The sequence below is a fragment of the Abramis brama genome (genome assembly GCF_963993115.1).
Source record: "Abramis brama genome assembly, chromosome: 7".
Taxonomy (NCBI): Eukaryota; Metazoa; Chordata; class Actinopteri; order Cypriniformes; family Leuciscidae; genus Abramis; species Abramis brama.
In genome coordinates this window covers 22,120,885-22,141,046 of record NC_139969.1, presented here as the reverse complement: position 1 = coordinate 22,141,046, position 20,162 = coordinate 22,120,885, and the positions used below count along the sequence as shown (strand labels likewise).

Below are 20,162 nucleotides of genomic sequence, written 5' to 3'. Positions count from 1 at the left end.
TACTTTAAGTTAAACCAACATCCATCCATCCTCCTTGTATCACGTCCCTTCATTAAGATAAGGTGTCTGCATTACCTAGAAGAGACTCTACAAGATTTTCACTGGGTCTAATAAAATCCATGCATTTATAATGTTCACTGCTGTGTGAGCATGGGGTGAATGCCACATGTAAAGCTGTCATTCTGAGTGTGAAGTTTGCTCAGGCTCTGGAGAGTTTGGCAACACTTACAGTAAACACTAATTATAACATGCTTTCTGACAACTATAAACCTAGTCTAAACAAGCAGCATTTTCTCTTGGCACCCCACTGCCTTGCCATTCCACTGCACCAGCTCACCTTATCTTCTTTGGTTGTTTTCATTCATTATTTACACTTGATAGACTGGAACAATCATAACAACTGCCATAATTGTGCTTCTTCAGGGCATGAATTTAAAATCCTCCCTAACCTGGCTTCTAGTGACCAGAGAAGTTCTGTTTTACACAATTGACTAGGAGCGTAAGAGTAACCACAAATCTGTGCTCATTAACAGGCCATGAGAAGAAAGCTCATGTTCATTAGAGTCCTTCTGTGTGGATCACAGCACATTTTACTCGTATAGCTTTGAGGCAGAGCAGCGGGGTCATCTTTCATGGCTGGGGTCCAGCTCTCTGATGTGGAGGCCTTCATGCCTCAGTGCTGACCCCTGACATGGAAACACAATGAGTACTGTGTTTCGGTTGCCAGTAGGCAACAGCAGCCCAGTGGCCTGACTTTGACCATCTCCCATAGTGAACAATGAAGAACGGGCAGCGCACCAGATTCTTGACATTTAGTCCTCTTCCTGAGTGAAAGAGCTCTTTACTTCCTTTCCGTCTCAGCAGCTGACTCCTCTGTCTTTCTCCACTCTCTTTCCCACCGGCCCCTCTGGGATTTAATTGAGTCCTGATGGTGGTTTTGCTCCTCTCTGTGGCCCGGCCAATTCTGATATATATTCCCCTCCCTTTGTTGATGTTCCGTTCCAGCTGTAGGCTGACTGTAGACGCAGAGCACAGAGACAGCTGTGACTAAAGTCAGCTGTGGGGCCAGAGTAATTCAGTGAGCAGATCTAGGACAGAAGGACAGTCTCAGGAAAACAAATACAGTGGGCATACATTTGTATAGAGGACAAATAAATCCATGCAGGTTTTCAGCCGGTGTGAGTACCACACCACATAAATGCTGTGTCTTGTGTTTTGTAAGGACTTTTATGTTGAAGTGTATTCTCAGTTCCTATTGTTTCTGTGTTCGTTTCCTGTGTTTGGTTCCTGTTTTACCTTGTGCCTTGTTTGTCGCCATAGTTGCCCTCATTAGTTCCCATGACATCAAATCACCAACACCTGTCCCTCATCAGCCCCTTGTTAACCTGTTTATTTTAACCTCTGTGCTTCAGTTTGTCGGCTGTTGTTCCTGAATGCATGTTCCAAGTTGTTTCAATTTGTGGATTGTACTCTTGTCACTGGGATGGATTATCTCTGTTTGTGTTTTTTCAAATAAACTTGTGCTCACATTTGGATTCTCACTCTGTCTCGCCCCTGCTTACACGTTACAGCGTCCATTCGTGCTATTTCATAATTAAAATCAGTGGTGGAAATAACTCCTAACTTCACCTGAAGAAATTCAATGCAATCTAAAAAAAAAGTGCTTTTCTGGACAAAAAAATGCTCCTGCTTGTGTTATTCTCATTTAGATAAAAGCACCTGCTAAACAAACAAATGCAATGCAAAATGTCTTATATGTGTCATTTGAGTCAAAAGGCTCCAGGATTCTCAAGTCCCCTGCTGCAAATGTTGATTTTGGGTGAGGGGCTGACCTTGTGGCTCGACTTTCTGCTTTCATACTGAGAAGAAACCTTTTCCAATGAGCTCAGCTTTTCTTTAAACATTCTGTTATTTCATTTGCTTGCCATATGGATTCAAGGGAAATCTATGACTTGTTTTTGTAGTCTGATATATATTACAATCATTCTAAATGTATCTGATTTATTTCAGAGGAACGCCAAGTATGATTTGTATGAATGTTATTTTATTATCGAAAGTCTGTCTTGGGGAATATTTTCTGAATATATAATGTAATATATCAAATCTTGATGAAACATTGACTTGTACATATTGGCACAGCAGTGTAAGCAATCAAATCCAGGAGTATGCACTGGACTCAATTCTTAAATGGCTAAACATTGTGTCTGTGGTTTGACATATAGCAGGAAACCTAATGTATTTTTGGTTGGGGTTCAAGAAGTTAGAATACCTTTTAGGAATTTGTTTGCTAGTTATATGTAGAAAGAGCCAAGAAAATATACATAAGAATCAGTATATTGCGTTTAGAAATGGCTTTCCTCAGGAACAGACTGTGCAACGTAATCTATTTGGGAGTCAGACAGTGCTGTTTAACAAGCTTTGAAATATAGCATACAGCAACAATTATATATGCACTTTACTGGCTAAAGATTGTGCTAATTCTGTTATACACCAAAAAGGAAGAGGGGATGAATACACAATTCATATGTTTTTTATCCTTTCGCTGGAGTCATAAAACATTGCAGTTTTCAGATGTATTTTCACAAATTACACTTCAAAATGCATTTTCTCCTATTGATTCTTTTCTTTATCTTCTAAGTTGCATCTCTATATGACAGCACTTGTCTGAAAGACTTTAGAAAGCTTGGGACTTTAAAAGCTAATCTCTTTGCGGTGACCTGTTTTTGAGATGTATCGTTGTTCATCCGAGTGTTTCCGAAATAGACACACTGGATTCCTGCCCCAATCATCCCTTAAGACAAATGAGTCCCTGTCTAGCTGTCTCTGAGGGTCATGACATTGCCACATTTACTTAGACTATGACGTGTAGTGAAGCTGTATGGAGAAGCTCTTGCTTGGAGGTAGCTTTTAGGTTAGTGTGGGCCTGGGGTGAGAAATTCGGCTGGTAGTGACTATATGTGACAGTTGAAGACTGAGAAGGGTAGAGGTGCTGAGAGATGAGGGGTCTCTACCTTCATCAAGACCATGGACCATAGAATTTCAGGCATGACTGGAACCAGAACCCCCCATGCTCTCCTCTATTCACAAATGTCTTCTCCGGTAACTGATGCCTGAAGGCAAAGCAGACTCATGCAGCTGAACTTAACAGGCCCATTAGCTTTAAATAGACCTGCTCACCTTGTCAGGTGCCTGTATACTGAATGCTCTTTGTCATCTGTCTGGAGAGACGAGAAAAGACAGCCAGGGGACACAGAGATAACCAGTGTAGTTGCATAAGTGTGTCTTCCTCATTAGTAAAGTGGTTTAATCAAACGTGTTTCATTAAAACTTCACAGCTAAGCAGCAGGCTGAGCATAGATCCTCTTCAATAGACTGAATTCATACTTTATGGGAAAACAGTCAAAGAATTTACGGCAAGCGGTCAAAGAGTTTGTGATGGTTTGAGTTTGACAGGCAAACCCTATAATATCTTTTACATGCAGAATGATTGGTCATGGCATGGCAGTGACATATTTAGCAATTATTTCTTACCTCTGCACAGAAACAACTGTAAATATATAACTCTATATTTATCTGTATCTTTTCAATCTAGAGCTGGAATCCGTCAGTAGGATATGAAATGCTATAGATCCCAAATAGACAACAATGTGAATGTAAAACACTTCTGAGAGGTTCCTTCAATTTCATGCAACTTATTTGTGCCACATACAGAATGAGTTACTGGGAATGGGCATTAGTCTTTTAAGATATGTGAATCCTCATAAATACTTTCTCCTACATGTGTTCATCACACCAACATCTCCTCTGACACAAAGGTCCAGGGACGTGCAGAGAGTTCCTCAGGGCTCAAATGTAAAAAAGGGGCATATATATATCTCTTGCTGTGTAGTGTGTCAGTAGTTAATATCAGTTTACATTTCCAAACATTCTTTTTGCCAGTAATTGTAATAATCCAGTGAGATTTGTGTATGCACAAGGAGTCTGACAACAGCCGGTATGATCTGATCTCACCATCATCGAGTCCGTCTGTGATTACATGAAGAAACAGAAAAAACTAAGACCGACTAAATCCAGAAGCACTGCGGGAACGTCTCCAAGATGCTTGAAGAAACTTTTTACTTTTGCACAGTACTGTATATATATATATATATATATATATATATATAAGAACCGGCCAAAAGTTTGGACACTATTTTAATGTTTTTGAAAGAAGCCCTTTATGCTCATCAAGGCTCAAATTAACTATTTTTATTCAGCAAGGATGTGCTAAATTGATCAAAAGTGACAGTAAATACTTTCTATTTTTAATTCTATAAAAGAATTTCTATTTTAATTAAATACTGTTCTTTTTTTACTTTTTATTCATCAGTGAATCCTGAAAAATAATAAAAATGTTTCTAACATTGATAATAAATCAGCATATTAGAATGATTTCTTGAAAAATCATGTGACACTGAAGACTGGAGTTATGTGTGTTGAAAATCCAGCTTTGCACCACAGAAATAAATTATATTTTTAAAGTATATTAAAATAGAAAACCATTATTTTAAATTGTAATAATATTTTTCTGTATTTTTGATCAAATAAATGCAGGCTTGATGCGCATAAGATACTTGTTTTTTTTTTTAAAAAAACATAAAAATAGTAATGTGTCCAAAATTTTGACCAGTAGTAGGCTACTGTACTATTATACTATTGCTGCATAATTATCAAAAATGTAAAAGTCCTTTCACGTCACCATTTCGCGTGTTGTTGTCCGCCTACATTTCACAATAGGCCTGTAGGTGGCGCCTGGACTTCATTTAACCAACTGTGATAGTTTGATCAAATGGTAAACGATGTATCAATATACATAGATAGACTAAATAAAAAGTGACTTTAATACTACTTACCATTAATGCGACTTTTGGTGCAGGTTTTGTGCAGTGCTTTCTTTGTAGCATCCATTGTTTAAACGGCGCCGATTCAGATCGCTTCATAAATGTAAATTCGTCTGTCCAAATTTTCAAACGACTGGAAAATTACCGCTCCACTTCACATTGTCCAATGAAATTTGAACTTGTTGTGCCAGATAATGATTGGTCGGTGTATTATACATGACAGGCTTCAATGAATTATGTAATATTTTAAAATATATTATATGTGGATTTTGTCACTACCTTTTATTATTGAAAAAAAAAAAAAAAACTTTAAAATTTGTTTGGTTTATTCCTTTCTGCCGTCGAGCCATACTCACTGAAATAACTATATTTGGCTCGAGAGCATCGGTTCCCGAGCAGACTGTGGAATACGTTTACACTAGTTCATTTTCATTTTAAAACACCTAACTTTTGCAACGGTTACGCCTGCCGTCCACACTGACTACTCCGGAGTTTAAGACCCTCGTCCGAAGCAAGACACACACAACTTGACGCAAGTGACGCAACCTATAGCAACGCGTTGTGGCAACGACACCTCAGATTGACAGAAACGTAAAAATAAACGTGAATTTAGGCTACTTTAGTTTTGTACACATTGTCATGTTAATTATAATCAAATGCATTTTGTTTTATTGACCACGATATTATCATTGATATTTGTTTGAGAAGGGCACTTTTGATTAATTTTGAAAAAGGGCAGGGGCTCGAGCACCCAAAGCCCCCTGCAAAGGTCAAGTAATCAAAAGATTCCCACACAGTGTGTCAAATTCCTTTTCAATTGTAACTTAATGTTAACATGCATTTTTAAATATATTGCCACATTTAAATACTGAATAAGCTTTACAATAAATGTACATATTGCATTACTTCTTGCTCTTCAGCCATCTGTTTGAATTATTTTCAAAATGCAGAATTTAAGTGCACTGAGGAAATCTATTCAGAACAAGCAAGTAATCTCCCCTGTATTCTGCAAACGGGGCATGTTATAACACAGTGCATTATGTATTCAGATAATTTAACAATTATTTAATTTGATTACATTTGAAATCTGAAAAGTAAAAAAGTGTTTTATCAAATATGTATTAGCAATATTGATAAATTAGCATTTATGCCTATAATGAATTGACTAAGCTATTTCAAACTGACATTTACCTCCATCTCTGTCACTACAGTCAGACAGAAAATAGTACACTATTGACATAACCTAATATACACTGAACAAAATTATAAACGCAACACTTTTGTTTTTGCCCCTATTTTTCATGAGCTGAACTGGACCCCGGACCCCCCCAATACAGTAAAACTGCACATTTTAGAGTTGCATTTTATTGTGTCCAGCCTAAAGCCCAATTTATACTTCTGCGTCGAACTCACGCCGTAGCTACGTCGTAGCTGTGTGTAGCGCGCGTACCCTTCGGCGTACCCTGACGTGCACCTCTCCAAAAATGTAACAACGCGTCAACTCTACGCGGACGTAAGTGCTGTGATTGGTCTGCTAGGACCACTCCCTCGGGTTTCACATGCTCCCTCTGCGCGCGTCAACGCGGACAACGACGCAGAAGTATAAATGAAAACCAACGCGTTGCCTACAGCGTAGAGGCTCCGACGTAGGTCCGACGCAGAACTATAAATCAGCCTTAAGGCACACCTGTGCAATAATCATACTGTCTAATCAGCATCTTGATATGCCACACCTGTGAGGTGGATGGATTATCTCGGCAAAGGAGAAGTGCTCACTAACACAGATTTAGACAGATTTGTGAACAATATTTGAGAGAAATAGGCCTTTTGTGTACATAGAAAAAGTCTTAGATCTTTGAGTTCAGCTCATGAAAAATGGGGGCAAAAACAAAAGTGTTGCGTTTATAATTTTGTTCAGTGTAGTATAACTATAGGCCTATTACTTTGACTTGACTGATATATTTTCATAAATAGGCTATAGGCCTATAATGGTGTAAGCACACATCTGTGAAACCTTGAAAAAGGGGTAGTTTTTTTTTTTTTTATTCTGTCAGGTTCTTTCTTCAAAATATTATAATAATAGCTATCGTTCTATTCATCGTTCTTCTGTCGGTGTAGCGTCCTATCTGCGTCCTAGGTAACCTGTTTTTGGTAAGCGTTTATAGTGTCACCGTTTATATATTCCCGCCCCAGTGTGTCTGCGAGGAACTGCCCTGTCCGCGCGCGCTGTAGCTCTGCTCATTCTGCACTGGCTGCTGTCAGCACGCAGAGTCTGAACGGCAAGGCGGAACGCTGTACTCCACAAAACCGTGTGTTGACACGCTTGGTCATGAAACTATCTCTTTGGATATCGGACTGTCCTAAAATCTCAGATGACAAGCCTTAACCCGGAGCGAAACGGTAGGTGTTTGTTGATATATCGAGTGCTTACCGCTCCCGATACTTATCCTGTGCATTTAAGTAGAAGTTAGGCTACAGAATGCGTGGTTGTCAAATAAAATGTTTCCGTGACTTCAAGGGAAGGACTGAAGTTCAAATAGACTTTATTATCGAAGTTGGGCGTTGAGGAAAGTCACGGTAGGTTGTTTTTAAGATGATATCGCATAGTGTTTTGAGTTTCATGTGTTGTGATCGTGTAGTGATTTTACCGCATCGGCTGTGTATCAAACTCACGCGCGCTGTAAACTGACTGCTGTACACGCCTGCTTTTGTTTGTATTCAACAGACACATTCAATTACTTGTTTGCAGGTTCACTTTAGTCTTATGTAATGTCTGTCACTTTCACTTAACTAATGTGTTAATAATTTACCAGAAAGAGCGAATATTTCTCCTCCTTGTTGCATTTCTTCGAGTTAGAAGATGCAGAACTGTGAGCTGAATATGTTGCATTCCTTCCTTCCCCACGCTACATAAATTGAATACAATTGAACACATAATTTTTTGCACATAATAGTTTGCTGTTGCTAGGTGGGTAAGCTTTTGTTTTTGCTGTCAGACTGTTCAGACTTAAATGCTTAGTTTGTCTGAGGTGCTGTTTAACTCGTTCTTGAGCAGTAGGAACTGGCACAGTGCTTATGTCCTGTGCATCTTGGAAAGATCAGATCTCTGTCATGCTGTCTTTATAAATATCCCGGTGGGGTCTCTCTGCTGTGGGTGTAATTGGGCATCCCGCCTGCACTAAATGCATGCCTGTCCTGCTTGAGTGCAACCTTGAGCTATGCTCTGTTCTTTGTCACTAGCCTGATAACTTGACAGATACTGAGACGGCTGGGCAGTCTCAGGATCGTTTCCTCTCTAATTAGCCCAAAATAGCTCTGGATCACAGCTTGCATTAATCACTTCCTAAGTGCCGGAATTGATCGTCCTGGGTCAATCACAGCCTGTTGTCCTAACACAATATTTTTTCCTCACTCACAAGACTGAGTTATTCAGCGGCACAATATGCAGAAAATATGCTTCCTTACTGACATCGCGAGAGTGAAGTCATTTTGGCACCTGATTCGATTCCTCAGTCTCCACACATCCAGCCGCTCCGAGACTGCACGGGCCTGGTTGGCTGCCAATGAGCCACTGTGATGTGCATTGGTGAGGTTTTGGTCAGCTGTGGTTTGCTGCTCTTCCCATTGTACCCCATCCCGCCTCTGTTCGCTATTGACTGAGGCTCATTAAACTCCACATGAAGGCCACAGCTGAACCACTGACCCCTACAATGAGGCTTTTTTGGGCACCTCCTACAGTACATGTGTGTGGTCTTGCGTCTTGCACAGAGGTCTGTCCACAAGGCTGCTCGTATTTAGACAAATACAATGTGAAGCAGTGTGTGTGTGTGTGTATGTATGCATGTATGTGTGTGTATATATATATATATATATATATATATATATATATATATATATATGTATGTTATATATAGGTTATAGATATGTTAGTCAGTGGTCTTTTGCAGTGCATGCATGCGGAATTGCACACACTCACAAAGGCTTGAACATAGCAATTTTCAAGGCATGCAATTATGTTGCTTGCATAGTCAATCCACTTCCTCTCATTCTTGTTTTTAGTAAAGCAAAGCCTCGTAATTTTTAGAAACATTTACAGGGCCGTACAGTCTATTTCTACTCGCATGAATGCACTTTAAGAGCTCAAATTAGATAACATCTTTTAAGTAGAGGGAGGTCAGGACTGTTAGATCTATTAAGGTTGTTTTGTATGTCAACAGCTTTGGTCACAGTGTGCCATGGAAGTAAACAGTCACTGAAGGAGAGCTCTACTATACACTTGCATGCTGTAGATGTAAATGGTTTTCCCATCATGTAGGACATGAAATGACAGCTGGACTTGAGTGACTTTCATGGAGGGCCACACCTGGAAGATCCTCAGGACGAGCAGACAGCACTGATCATCTCATGAACCCCTCAAACTTAACAACAGCTTTTTCCAGCAGCGGGGCCATAGTCTGTTCACTCTTACCACATAAAGAGAGTATCAAAGAAACAACAGTGAACAAAATAATTGGACGGTGATTGCATGTGTGTTTTTGATGGTTGGTAGATGAACTTTTTCATTTTTGCTTCTCCAAACAATAGCAATATTTGGATGAGATAATATTTAGATGCATTGTTTGTTATTTTTCCAGCGTTAACAGGTGACATGTATTGCTCATTCGTTATTTTATCTAAACGCTCTCTTAAACCACCACATACCCACTCCATTCTGAGCATGACATCTATAATGACATGTTAGGATTACAACACAGCTTGTGTTTATAAACCAAAATGGTTTGGTAAGCAGCATGTTTGCGTCAGTGAAAGACACCGTGTCAGGTTTGTGCCTTCTGTGAGCTTCTCTCAGCATAAACCCCTCATTAAATGTGCGTTGTCTTTGCTGATTAAAATGGATCACCTCTGGAAGGTTTATGTCGATACTGGCCACAATCTCAAGTGCTGCATTAAGAAAACCCTCAGGCAAGTAGTCAAGTCTCTTTCAAGACTCTACATTTGCCCCCTTCACGTGTTTACTTCCATTCAGAGCGCAAGATTTTCCATGCCACAGCCATTAGAAATATTATTCAGAAAACAAGTGTTCCTTCGGGGGACGGCTTCCCAAGAAGGCTCCTGATTCTGAATATAGTTCAATTTAGATGCAAAAAAGCTCTAGCTGTGTGAGGCCCTGCTCCTTTTGCTGTTATTTCCATACAGCACAGACAAAACACTGCTGTCTGTGCCCTGAATAAAACTAACGGCTCGAACTCGCTGCTATTGGAGATCTGAGCTGTGCGGAATAAGATGTGACAGCTTTCTGGTGATGCCCGGTGGAATTGTGGGGTTATGATCAAAATCTTTCAGAAACCATAACAACAGATCTTAGAAAAGCTCTAACATTATTGCAGTTTCTGTTCAGATTTGGCAATTCGTAGGGTGGAATGTAGGTAGAATGTGGCAGATGGGGATTTGGGAAATGTATTCCCTGGTGTAAAAGGAGTATTTCGGAGGGTCAAGGTCCTTTTCCCACAGTTCTTTATAGACTTTTCACAGATGCATGTGGCGCCATGCAGTAGAGAGAAAAATGCTGGTTAAGTTTGTGTACTGGTTGGTCAGAGGGCAGCGTGTTTAGATTGGATTTTTTCCATCATTTCGGCCTCTGCAAGGGAGGCTGAAAGGCCTGCTTGAGAAAATGCACAGTTCAGTGTGATCGTCAATGAATCATGTATTACACACGTTGTGTGATACCAGTGATAGTAACCACAGAATACAAAAGTAAACAACATTTCACATTCCATTTAGTGTTTTTTGGGGGGGCCTGCACTCTTGCAATGGTATTAGTCTCAAGCTGTGTTACAACAATATGATCTATTAATTATTTATGGCCATTTTTTATTTAGAATGTACTCACTTAAGATTTTTGGCACGCGAGGATTCCTCAGTTGCTTTTGCAGGATGTGGAAACTCCCGCTCATAACTCATATCAGGCCTTATCTATTCAATCAGAAGTGGTTTGGAAAGTGTGAGTGCAGAGTTTCACTGTAGGCATTCAAATTGCAGGTGAGGGAAAAATCTGAAAACTGCTCTCTGCAACTTATCTTAAAACTCCGGCATTGCCATAGTAACTGCCTATCTGTTCTAACACAGTCAACATCTATAAGCGGAGAGCGGTTTTCCTGTGATTCAGATGATCCTTTTGAGGTAATTCAGGATGCTCATGAGGCGTGAAGAACCTGAAATGCAAAAGCACGTGCCTCAGGTTTAAATACAGCTAATGAGGAGGTGAGTCTGTCATACTGAGGGAAGGCTTTCATGAACTGTAATAGATATAATCTGAGCTGGTGAATGATAGACATCTATTTGGTGCTGCAGAATTTTATGACTAATGACAGTCGGTCTAGATTACTAGCTTGATTACTGTTATGTACAAATCAGTACAAAGCTAAGCTCCTTTCTCTTGGGAACATTTTGGCTGGTTTAGTAAGTTGCTGACATATCTAATTATTTTAGCTTCGCTGCAAAACCAAGGCATAATGGAAGCACACCTGACGCTGAAGCTGTGCCAAAAGCAGGCCTCCTAAAATAACTTTTTTTAAAATAAATTTTAAGGCAACATTGCATGTATCTTTCAGTAAGATCACTGAAGCACTGAGGCAAGCTGAGCAAAAAATAAATCTAAGGCTGTGTAAAGTAAATGGCATACTTTCATACTATATAGCAGGTGAAAAACAGAACAGTATGTGCACAGTATTCATATAAACAGTAGGTAAAAAGTACCCGGACGACCTTCTATTTCTCACATTAAATTCAAAATATTTTTTTACGGATGTACTAGATATTATTCAGCGGCGTGATGAACATCGCATGCTGGGTTTGCCTACTCTGCCGTCGTGTTTTCTGTGCCGTCTGGATGAAGATATATGGAGCAGAGACTGCGCAATGAGTTGTGTTGAAGAAGAGAAAACTTCAGAATATGTCATTGAGTTCCCTTTCAAGGGAACTCGCGTTGCGTCGAGAATGACGCTATGGGGAACGCTTTGCGTGATGACGTCTTGAAGCACATGTAAAATCAGTCCAATGGTGTGGCGGAACGTCAGAGGCGGGTGACGTCACGTACCAGGAAGCTATAAAAGCCGGCCTGAAACAGAAAACGAAAGCTTTCTGAGTCTTCAGTCGCGCTCTGTGTTGAAATCTGTCCTTGTTATTTGGTGTTGTCTGTCTATATTACATATATATTCAGTATGGCGAGCAATCAGCAGTTTAGAGTGTGTGTTCATCCCTGCCCGCGTTATTTAACGGGAGGTGACACACACACTCTTTGTGTTGTTTGTTTGGGAGAGGAGCATGCCCAGTCAGCACTCGAGGGTGGTGACTGTGTGCATTGCGACGCGCTTCCATTGCGTACGCTCCGATCCCGCCTGGCTCGATTTAGTCAGGATTACGTTCCCCAGGGCTCGGGTCCCGCCGCTGCTGAGGCTCGGCGTCGATCTCAGACCTGGGGTTCGCAAATGGATCTGTCAGTGGATGTTGAGACGGGCTCTGCCTTATCTCAGCCTCCTTCTGACAGATCCAGTGCCTCTCATCAGGGTGTGGAAGCACGCGTTGCGGTTTCTTCCCCCCCGATGGAGGCACCAACACTGCAATTGTCCAGCTCTGAGGAGTTGGACGTTGTTAGTGTTGCCGCTGAGTCTGAGGATTCGCCACCTCAGTCTCATGCGTTTGAAGAATTGCTCGACGTGGTTACAAGAGCCGTTGAGCGATTATCTATTGAGTGGCCAGAAGATAGGCAGGACGTTCGTTCGAAAAGTAAGCTCGACGAACGCTTCCTGCCATCTCGTACACAGCCTCAGCGCAGAAGCCTTCCGTTTTTCCCTGATCTCCACACCGAGGTGTCGAGATCGTGGGGGAAACCCATGTCTTACAGAGTATACACACCACAAACATCTCACTACTCTTCCATTTATAAATATAAAGATTATGGTTATGGGGAGATGCCGAAGGTGGAGGAGACGCTTACGAGCTATCTTTCTCCAGCAACGGCATCTTCCCTGAAGGCTTCTACACTTCCCTCTAAGCCAGTTAAGTTTACTTCTGCCCTGGTTCATAAATCGTATGCAGCCGCTGGTCAAGCTGCAGCGTGTCTGCATACGATGTCCCTTATGCAGGCATATCAGGCCGAATTACTGGGTGATTTAGAGGAGGGCGGGGGAATTGGCCCTGACACAGTAGCCGAACTGCGCAGAGCCACAGATCTGTCTCTCAGGGCCACCAAGGAGACCGCTATATCAATCGGGCGGTCTATGGCAGCCCTGGTGGCCACTGAGAGGCATCTGTGGCTCAATCTAAGCGACATAAAAGATAAAGAGAAACATGTCCTCTTAGATGCTCCGGTCTCCACTGTTGGGTTATTTGGTGATGCTGTAAACAGTGCTGTAGCTAAGTCACAAGAAGCTGCAAAACAGACAGCTGCACTTCAGAAAATTCTCCCCCGCCGTTCTTTCGTTGAGGCTGCTGAGCGGGAGCAGCCTCACTCCTCTAAAAAGAGCGCTGAATATCGTGCCACTCAAAAACAGAGTGTGTCCTCTCGTGCTCCCCCACAAAAATCACGGGGACACGGAGGGCGCTCTCAAACCCAGCAGTCTTCGAGGGGTAAAACGGATCTGCGGACCGTTATTACCGCCAAGAAGGCTGCTGGGAAAAAGTCCTGATGTCCGTGGGCTCAGGACGAATGAGGGTAGTCCCCCCCGAAGCAGAGCGGTTAACACCTCTTTTTACGTTGCCCGTCTCTCTTCGGTACCCTCAGGGGACCGTTCTGCTAACCCTGCCGCCTCCGGTGTTACAGGGCGCAGCGGTCTCCGGTGAGCACATATCTCAAGGACCACCCGGAAACGTAGTGGCCTCGGGATGCCCGCCCCCTCTGAGGAGGGTGTTAGAGCAGTCTGTTCAGTCGTTCCCTGCCGGTGCGCCGTTACAGGGCGACGAACCGACTACTCAGCAACAACAAAATCCAGAAACCAGTCTCGAGAGGCTGGTACCTCTAGTAGAATCTTTGACAGCGTGGAAGCTACTGTCAAATCTTTCTCGTTGGGTCCTGCAGACCGTAGAAAAAGGGTATCAGATACAATTCAAGAAATGCCCACCTCGGTTTATGGGGGTCCTGCCCACAGTGGTGGGCCCCGAGCAGGTTCTGGTTATGGAACAGGAAGTAAACACTCTGTTAGAGAAAGGGGCCATAGAATATGTACCTCCCTCCAGCAGGGAAACCGGGTTTTACAGCCGGTACTTCATAGTTCCAAAGAAGGACGGGGGATTGCGTCCCATTTTAGATCTCGAGTTCTGAACGAGTCAGTCATGCAGCTCAAGTTCAAAATGTTAACATTGAGACAGATCGTGCCACAGATCAGGTCCGAGGACTGGTTTGTCACGATAGATCTCAAGGACGCATATTTCCACATTTCCATCCGTCCATGTCACTGGAAGTTCCTGAGGTTTGCTTTCGGGGGCAAAGCATACCAATATCGAGTTCTTCCATTCGGCCTAGCTTTATCACCCCGCACTTTCACGAAATGCGTGGATGCAGCTCTGGCGCCTCTGCGCCTCCAGGGCATTCGCATAATGAACTACATCGACGATTGGTTGATTTTAGCTCAGTCACATCAGTTGGCGGTTCGACATCGAGATGTCGTTCTCGCCCACATGAAAGAGTTGGGGTTACGGTTGAACACCAAGAAGAGTGTGCTTTCTCCACTACAGAGGACCACTTTCTTAGGCGTGGTTTGGGATTCTGTGTCGATGCAGGCGCGCCTGTCACCGCCACGTATAGAATCCATCCTTGCAGCTGTGAAAAGTGTAAAGCTAGGCCAGCTACTCACTGTCAAACAGTTCCAGAGACTGTTGGGTCTCATGGCAGCAGCTTCCAACGTGATACCTTTTGGACTACTGCACATGAGGCCCCTGCAGTGGTGGCTCAGGACCAGGGGGTTTTCCCCGAGGGGCAACCCATTTCGCACAATCAAGGTCACGCGGCGATGCTTACGTGCCCTGGTTATGTGGAAGAAACCTTGGTTCCTGTCCCAGGGCCCAGTGTTGGGAGCTCCTTGTCGTCGCAAACTGCTAACGACGGATGCTTCCCTCACGGGTTGGGGAGCGATCCTGGAGGGTCGCTCATCTCAAGGTCTGTGGGAAGACCATCATCGTTCCTGGCATATCAATCGCCTAGAGATGTTAGCTGTCTTCCGGGCTCTGAGGAGCTTTATCACAGATCTCAGGGGGCACCATGTGTTAGTACACACGGACAACACGTCGGTAGTCGCCTATATCAACCACCAAGGGGGTTTGCGCTCGCGCCCGTTATCCAACTTGGCACGCCATATCCTCTTGTGGTCCCAGGGGAAGTTACTGTCACTCAGGGCAGCTTACATCCCCGGGGTCCAGAATATAGGAGCAGACACTCTGTCGAGACAGGGGCCGAGGCCCGGGGAATGGAGGCTCCACCCCGAGGTGGTGGAGCTGATATGGAGGGAGTTTGGCCAAGCTCAAGTGGATCTGTTTGCGTCTCGAGAGACGTCTCACTGTCCACTTTGGTTCTCCCTCACGCATCCAGCTCCTCTGGGACTGGATGCTATGGTACAGGCGTGGCCGAGGCTACGTCTGTACGCCTTTCCCCCAGTTGCTCTGCTCCCGGGAGTTCTGGAGAGAGTTCGCAGGGACCGGGTTTGCCTGCTTCTTATAGCCCCGCGCAGGCCGGGCAGAGTATGGTTTCCCGATCTTGTGTCCCTCCTCGACGGGCATCCTCTGGAGCTTCCTGTCAGGGGGGACCTTCTGTCCCAAGCAGGGGGCTCAATATTTCACCCCCGCCCAGAACTGTGGAACCTGTGGGCTTGGCCTCTGAGGGGGCCCAGCTCATAGAGTCAGGTCTCTCAACTGAGGTTGTTGAGACCATTCTACAGTCCAGAGCTCCCTCCACGAGGAAACTTTATGCCCTGAAGTGGAGAGTATTCACTTCTTGGTGTAGTGACCGTCGGTTGGACCCAGTTAACTGCCCAGTTGGTACAGTGCTGGAGTTCCTGCAAGAGCGGTTCACTGCAGGTCTGACCCCGTCCACCTTAAAGGTTTATGTGGCGGCCATAGGTGCTTACCACATTCCTTTGGGTGGAATGTCTGTGGGGAAAGACCCTTTGGTATCTCGTTTCCTTCGTGGCACTTGGAGGCTGAGGCCTGCAGTTCGCTCTAGGGTGCCACCATGGGACTTGTCCATTGCATTACAAGGCTTGTCCCTGGCCCCCTTTGAGCCCATTGAGGAGGTTCCTGAGAAGTTTCTAACTCTGAAAGCTCTTTTCCTTCTTGCTATTTCTTCTCTCAAGAGAATAGGGGATCTGCAAGCATTGTCGGTTGCTCCGTCATGCTTAGAGTTTGCACCGGGTATGGTTAAAGCTTTTCTACATCCGAGACCGGGTTATATCCCCAAGGTCCCCACTAATGTGGCCAGACCTATTGTTCTGCAGGCCTTTTGTCCTCCTCCTTTTCAGAATGCGGACCAGGAGGCTAATAATTTGCTTTGCCCTGTTCGGGCGTTAGACGCTTATGTCCACAGAGCTGCCCTGTGGCGTAAAAGTGATCAATTATTTGTGTGCTTTGGGTCTCCTAACAAGGGAGGTCCAGTGTCTAAACAGAGGATGAGCAAGTGGGTGGTCGAGGCTATCTCACTTGCTTATGAGGCGGCTGGGCAGCCTTCTCCTTTGGCTGTCCGGTCCCATTCTACAAGGAGTATGGCGGCCTCTAAGGCCCTTATATCAGGAGTATCGTTACAGGACGTCTGTGATGCGGCAGGCTGGTCCTCACCGCACACTTTCGTCAGGTTCTACTCTCTGGATCTAGACTCTGCTCCAGGGTCTCATGTTTTGTCTTCCTAGTGCTGCTCACCAGATTTCACACGGGACAGACACTTGTAGCTATGGAGGCGTTGGTATAGACGTTCCCCATAGCGTCATTCTCGACGCAACGCGAGTTCCCTTGAAAGGGAACGAGCGTTGCGTCGCCCTGCCATATCTCCTTCATGCCTGTCAGCCTGACTTCAGACTATACGAAGCTTTCGTTTTCTGTTTCAGGCCGGCTTTTATAGCTTCCTGGTACGTGACGTCACCCGCCTCTGACGTTCCGCCACACCATTGGACTGATTTTACATGTGCTTCAAGACGTCATCACGCAAAGCGTTCGCCATAGCGCCATTCTCGACGCAACGCTCGTTCCCTCTTCAGGGAACCGAGGTTACAGTCGTAACCGAGGCGTTCTTTTGTGAAGTTGTGTGAACAACACATCCGTGTGTATGTTTGCGCACATGCGCACTTTGGTCAGTGGTAATAATGCGATTAAGGTGTTTACATGCCTGTTTATTGCGTTTAATCTTGAGACAAACAATGGCACTGGCATTTTTTAAGATATGATCACATTAGTTTGATCTAGGGATGCGCCAATCCGATCACGGTGCGTGTCCACTACAGCGGCAAAACTCAGCTCAGTGCCGCTGGCAATGCTGTAACGTCTCCGCTTTGGGGTGTGTCTGTTGCGAGTGTGTTTAATCTAAGTTTTTTCAACACATGGACAGTATAATCATCAGCGATGCACGCGATTACATTTAGAAATAGACAAGCTTTGTTTCCAAATGCACCAAGCAAAGATCCTTTCAATTTTATAAACTTTTATAAACCCAGCCAATATAATCACAATGAACACATCCAAAATAAAACATTTAACATATAACAACTGCAAAGCGTCTAATTTGTAAACAAAATGATTTACACACTAAATCCAGCATAAACTCCGTCACAATTTGCATATTTTTAAACTCTCAAAACAGACGTCACATCCCGAACCTCACAGCAATTGGCTGCCGACCGCGTTTTTCGCTTGATATCTGCATAAAGTCGAGAACTGCCCAACCTTTTGACGGTCGTTCTCAACGCTTTCTCCGGTCCGCTGTCAATCCCAAAATGCATTGCGCGAGCGTGAAGCTCGACTTCCATAGGAATGAATTGAAAACGCTCGCTCGCACCGTGCCAGTGGACACGCACCGTCAGTATCGGTATCGGCTCCGATACTGCCATTTTTGCCGGATCGGGTAGGCTACCGGTCAGACGAGGCCGATCCAAATCTGATATTGTGGTATACTATTCAGTGTTATTGTTAAGCCCCACAAAAGGCATACAAACATTATAAAGCACCATAAGTTTTCGTGCATAATATTATTAGTGTTCTGAAGCCTTTATATAGTATAATGTGAGATAGAAATTAATATTTAAGTCGTTAAATTCAAGCTCACGTAAACGTTTCCCTCGGCTGTCATTCTTCATTCAGCACTCAAACAGCTCGTCGCGTTCGGTTACGACCGTTAACACGATGAAACTCTCTCCAAGATGATTCAATGTTACTATTATTATACTTGATCTGTAGATAAAGGTCTATGGTTTCGCATAAAACAACTTTATCTTGCTGGATTTTATTGCTGTACCTTAATCATGTTACTTTCTACCAGGTGTCTGTAATTTTTATCATAGGTACACTTCAACTGTCAGAGACGGAATCTAAAATCTAAAATCAAAAATCCAGAAAATCACATTGTATGATTTTTAAATAATTAATTTGCATTTTATTGCATGACATAAGTATTTGATCACCTACCAACCAGTAAGAATTCCGGCTCTCACACACCTGTTAGTTTTTCTTTAAGAAGCCCTCCTGTTCTCCACTCATTACCTGTATTAACTGCACCTGTTTGAACTTGTTACCTGTATAAAAGACACCTATCCACACACTCAATCAAACAGACTCCAACCTCTCCACAATGGCCAAGACCAGAGAGCTGTGTAAGGACATCAGGGATAAAATTGTAGACCTGCACAAGGCTGGGATGGGCTACAGGACAATGGGCAAGCAGCTTGGTGAGAAGGCAACAACTGTTGGTGCAATTATTAGAAACTGGAAGAAGTTCAAGATGACGGTCAATCTTCCTCGGTCTGGGGCACCATGCAAGATCTCACCTCGTGGGGCCTCAATGATCATGAGGAAGGTGAGGGATCAGCCTAGAACTACACGGCAGGACCTGGTCAATGACCTGAAGAGAGCTGGGACCACAGTCTCAAAGAAAACCATTAGTAACACACTACACCGTCATGGATTAAAATCCTGCAGCGCACGCAAGGTCCCCCTGCTCAAGCCAGCGCATGTCCAGGCCCGTCTGAAGTTCGCCAATGACCATCTGGATGATCCAGAGGAGGAATGGGAGAAGGTCATGTGGTCTGATGAGACAAAAATAGAGCTTTTTGGTCTAAACTCCACTCGCCATGTTTGGAGGAAGAAGAAGGATGAGTACAACCCCAAGAGCACCATCCCAACCGTGAAGCATGGAGGTGGAAACATCATTCTTTGGGGATGCTTTTCTGCAAAGGGGACAGGACGACTGCACCGTATTGAGGGTAGGATGGATGGGGCCATGTATCGCGAGATCTTGGCCAACAACCTCCTTCCCTCAGTAAGAGCATTGAAGATGGGTCGTGGCTGGGTCTTCCAGCATGACAACGACCCGAAACACACAGCCAGGGCAACTAAGGAGTGGCTCTGTAAGAAGCATCTCAGGGTCCTGGAGTGGCCTAGCCAGTCTCCAGACCTGAATTCAATAGAAAATCTTTGGAGGGAGCTGAAAGTCCGTATTGCCCAGCGACAGCCCCGAAACCTGAAGGATCTGGAGAAGGTCTGTATGGTGGAGTGGGCCAAAATCCCTGCTGCAGTGTGTGCAAACCTGGTCAAGAACTACAGGAAATGTATGATCCCTGTAATTGCAAACAAAGGTTTCTGTACCAAATATTAAGTTCTGCTTTTCTGATGTATCAAATACTTATGTCATGCAATAAAATGCAAATTAATTACTTAAAAATCATCAATGTGATTTTCTGGATTTTTGTTTTAGATTCCGTCACTCACAGTTGAAGAGTACCTATGATAAAAATTACAGACTCAAAATCGGCAGTGTATCAAATACTTGTTCTCCCCACTGTATTTAGAGAGTCTGCGATTTCGGTCGCAACCAAATGCTTTATCGAGTGCTCTTATTCAATCCCATAATGCACCGCAATAACAAGTGTACAACTGATGTACACTCAACGGCTAGCAGCTGCTGGGAAATACCCATGCCCTGAATGAATAAATTCAGGTTGGTCATTACCTTAGCAATATGTTAATATCAGACTCTATCCTTTTTCTGTGTCCAAGCCTCTACTCATTTCATTTAGGAAAAATTTATTTATGCAG

At 43.7% G+C, this 20,162-nt stretch overlaps 1 protein-coding gene across 2 annotated transcripts in view; it reads left to right on the top strand.

The window, feature by feature from the left end:
* The first annotated feature begins 7,118 nt into the window (after window positions 1-7,118).
* ppp2r3a (protein phosphatase 2, regulatory subunit B'', alpha) overlaps window positions 7,119-20,162 on the top strand; it is a 92,272-nt gene continuing 79,228 nt past the window's right edge. Inside the window, exon 1 of one of the 2 annotated variants that reach the window (XM_084120501.1) lies at window positions 7,119-7,280. The gene's annotated coding sequence lies outside the window, so the exon portion shown is untranslated. Of the gene's footprint in view, window positions 7,285-20,162 lie in introns of both variants that reach the window. The other variant, XM_084120499.1, reaches the window with a different exon arrangement.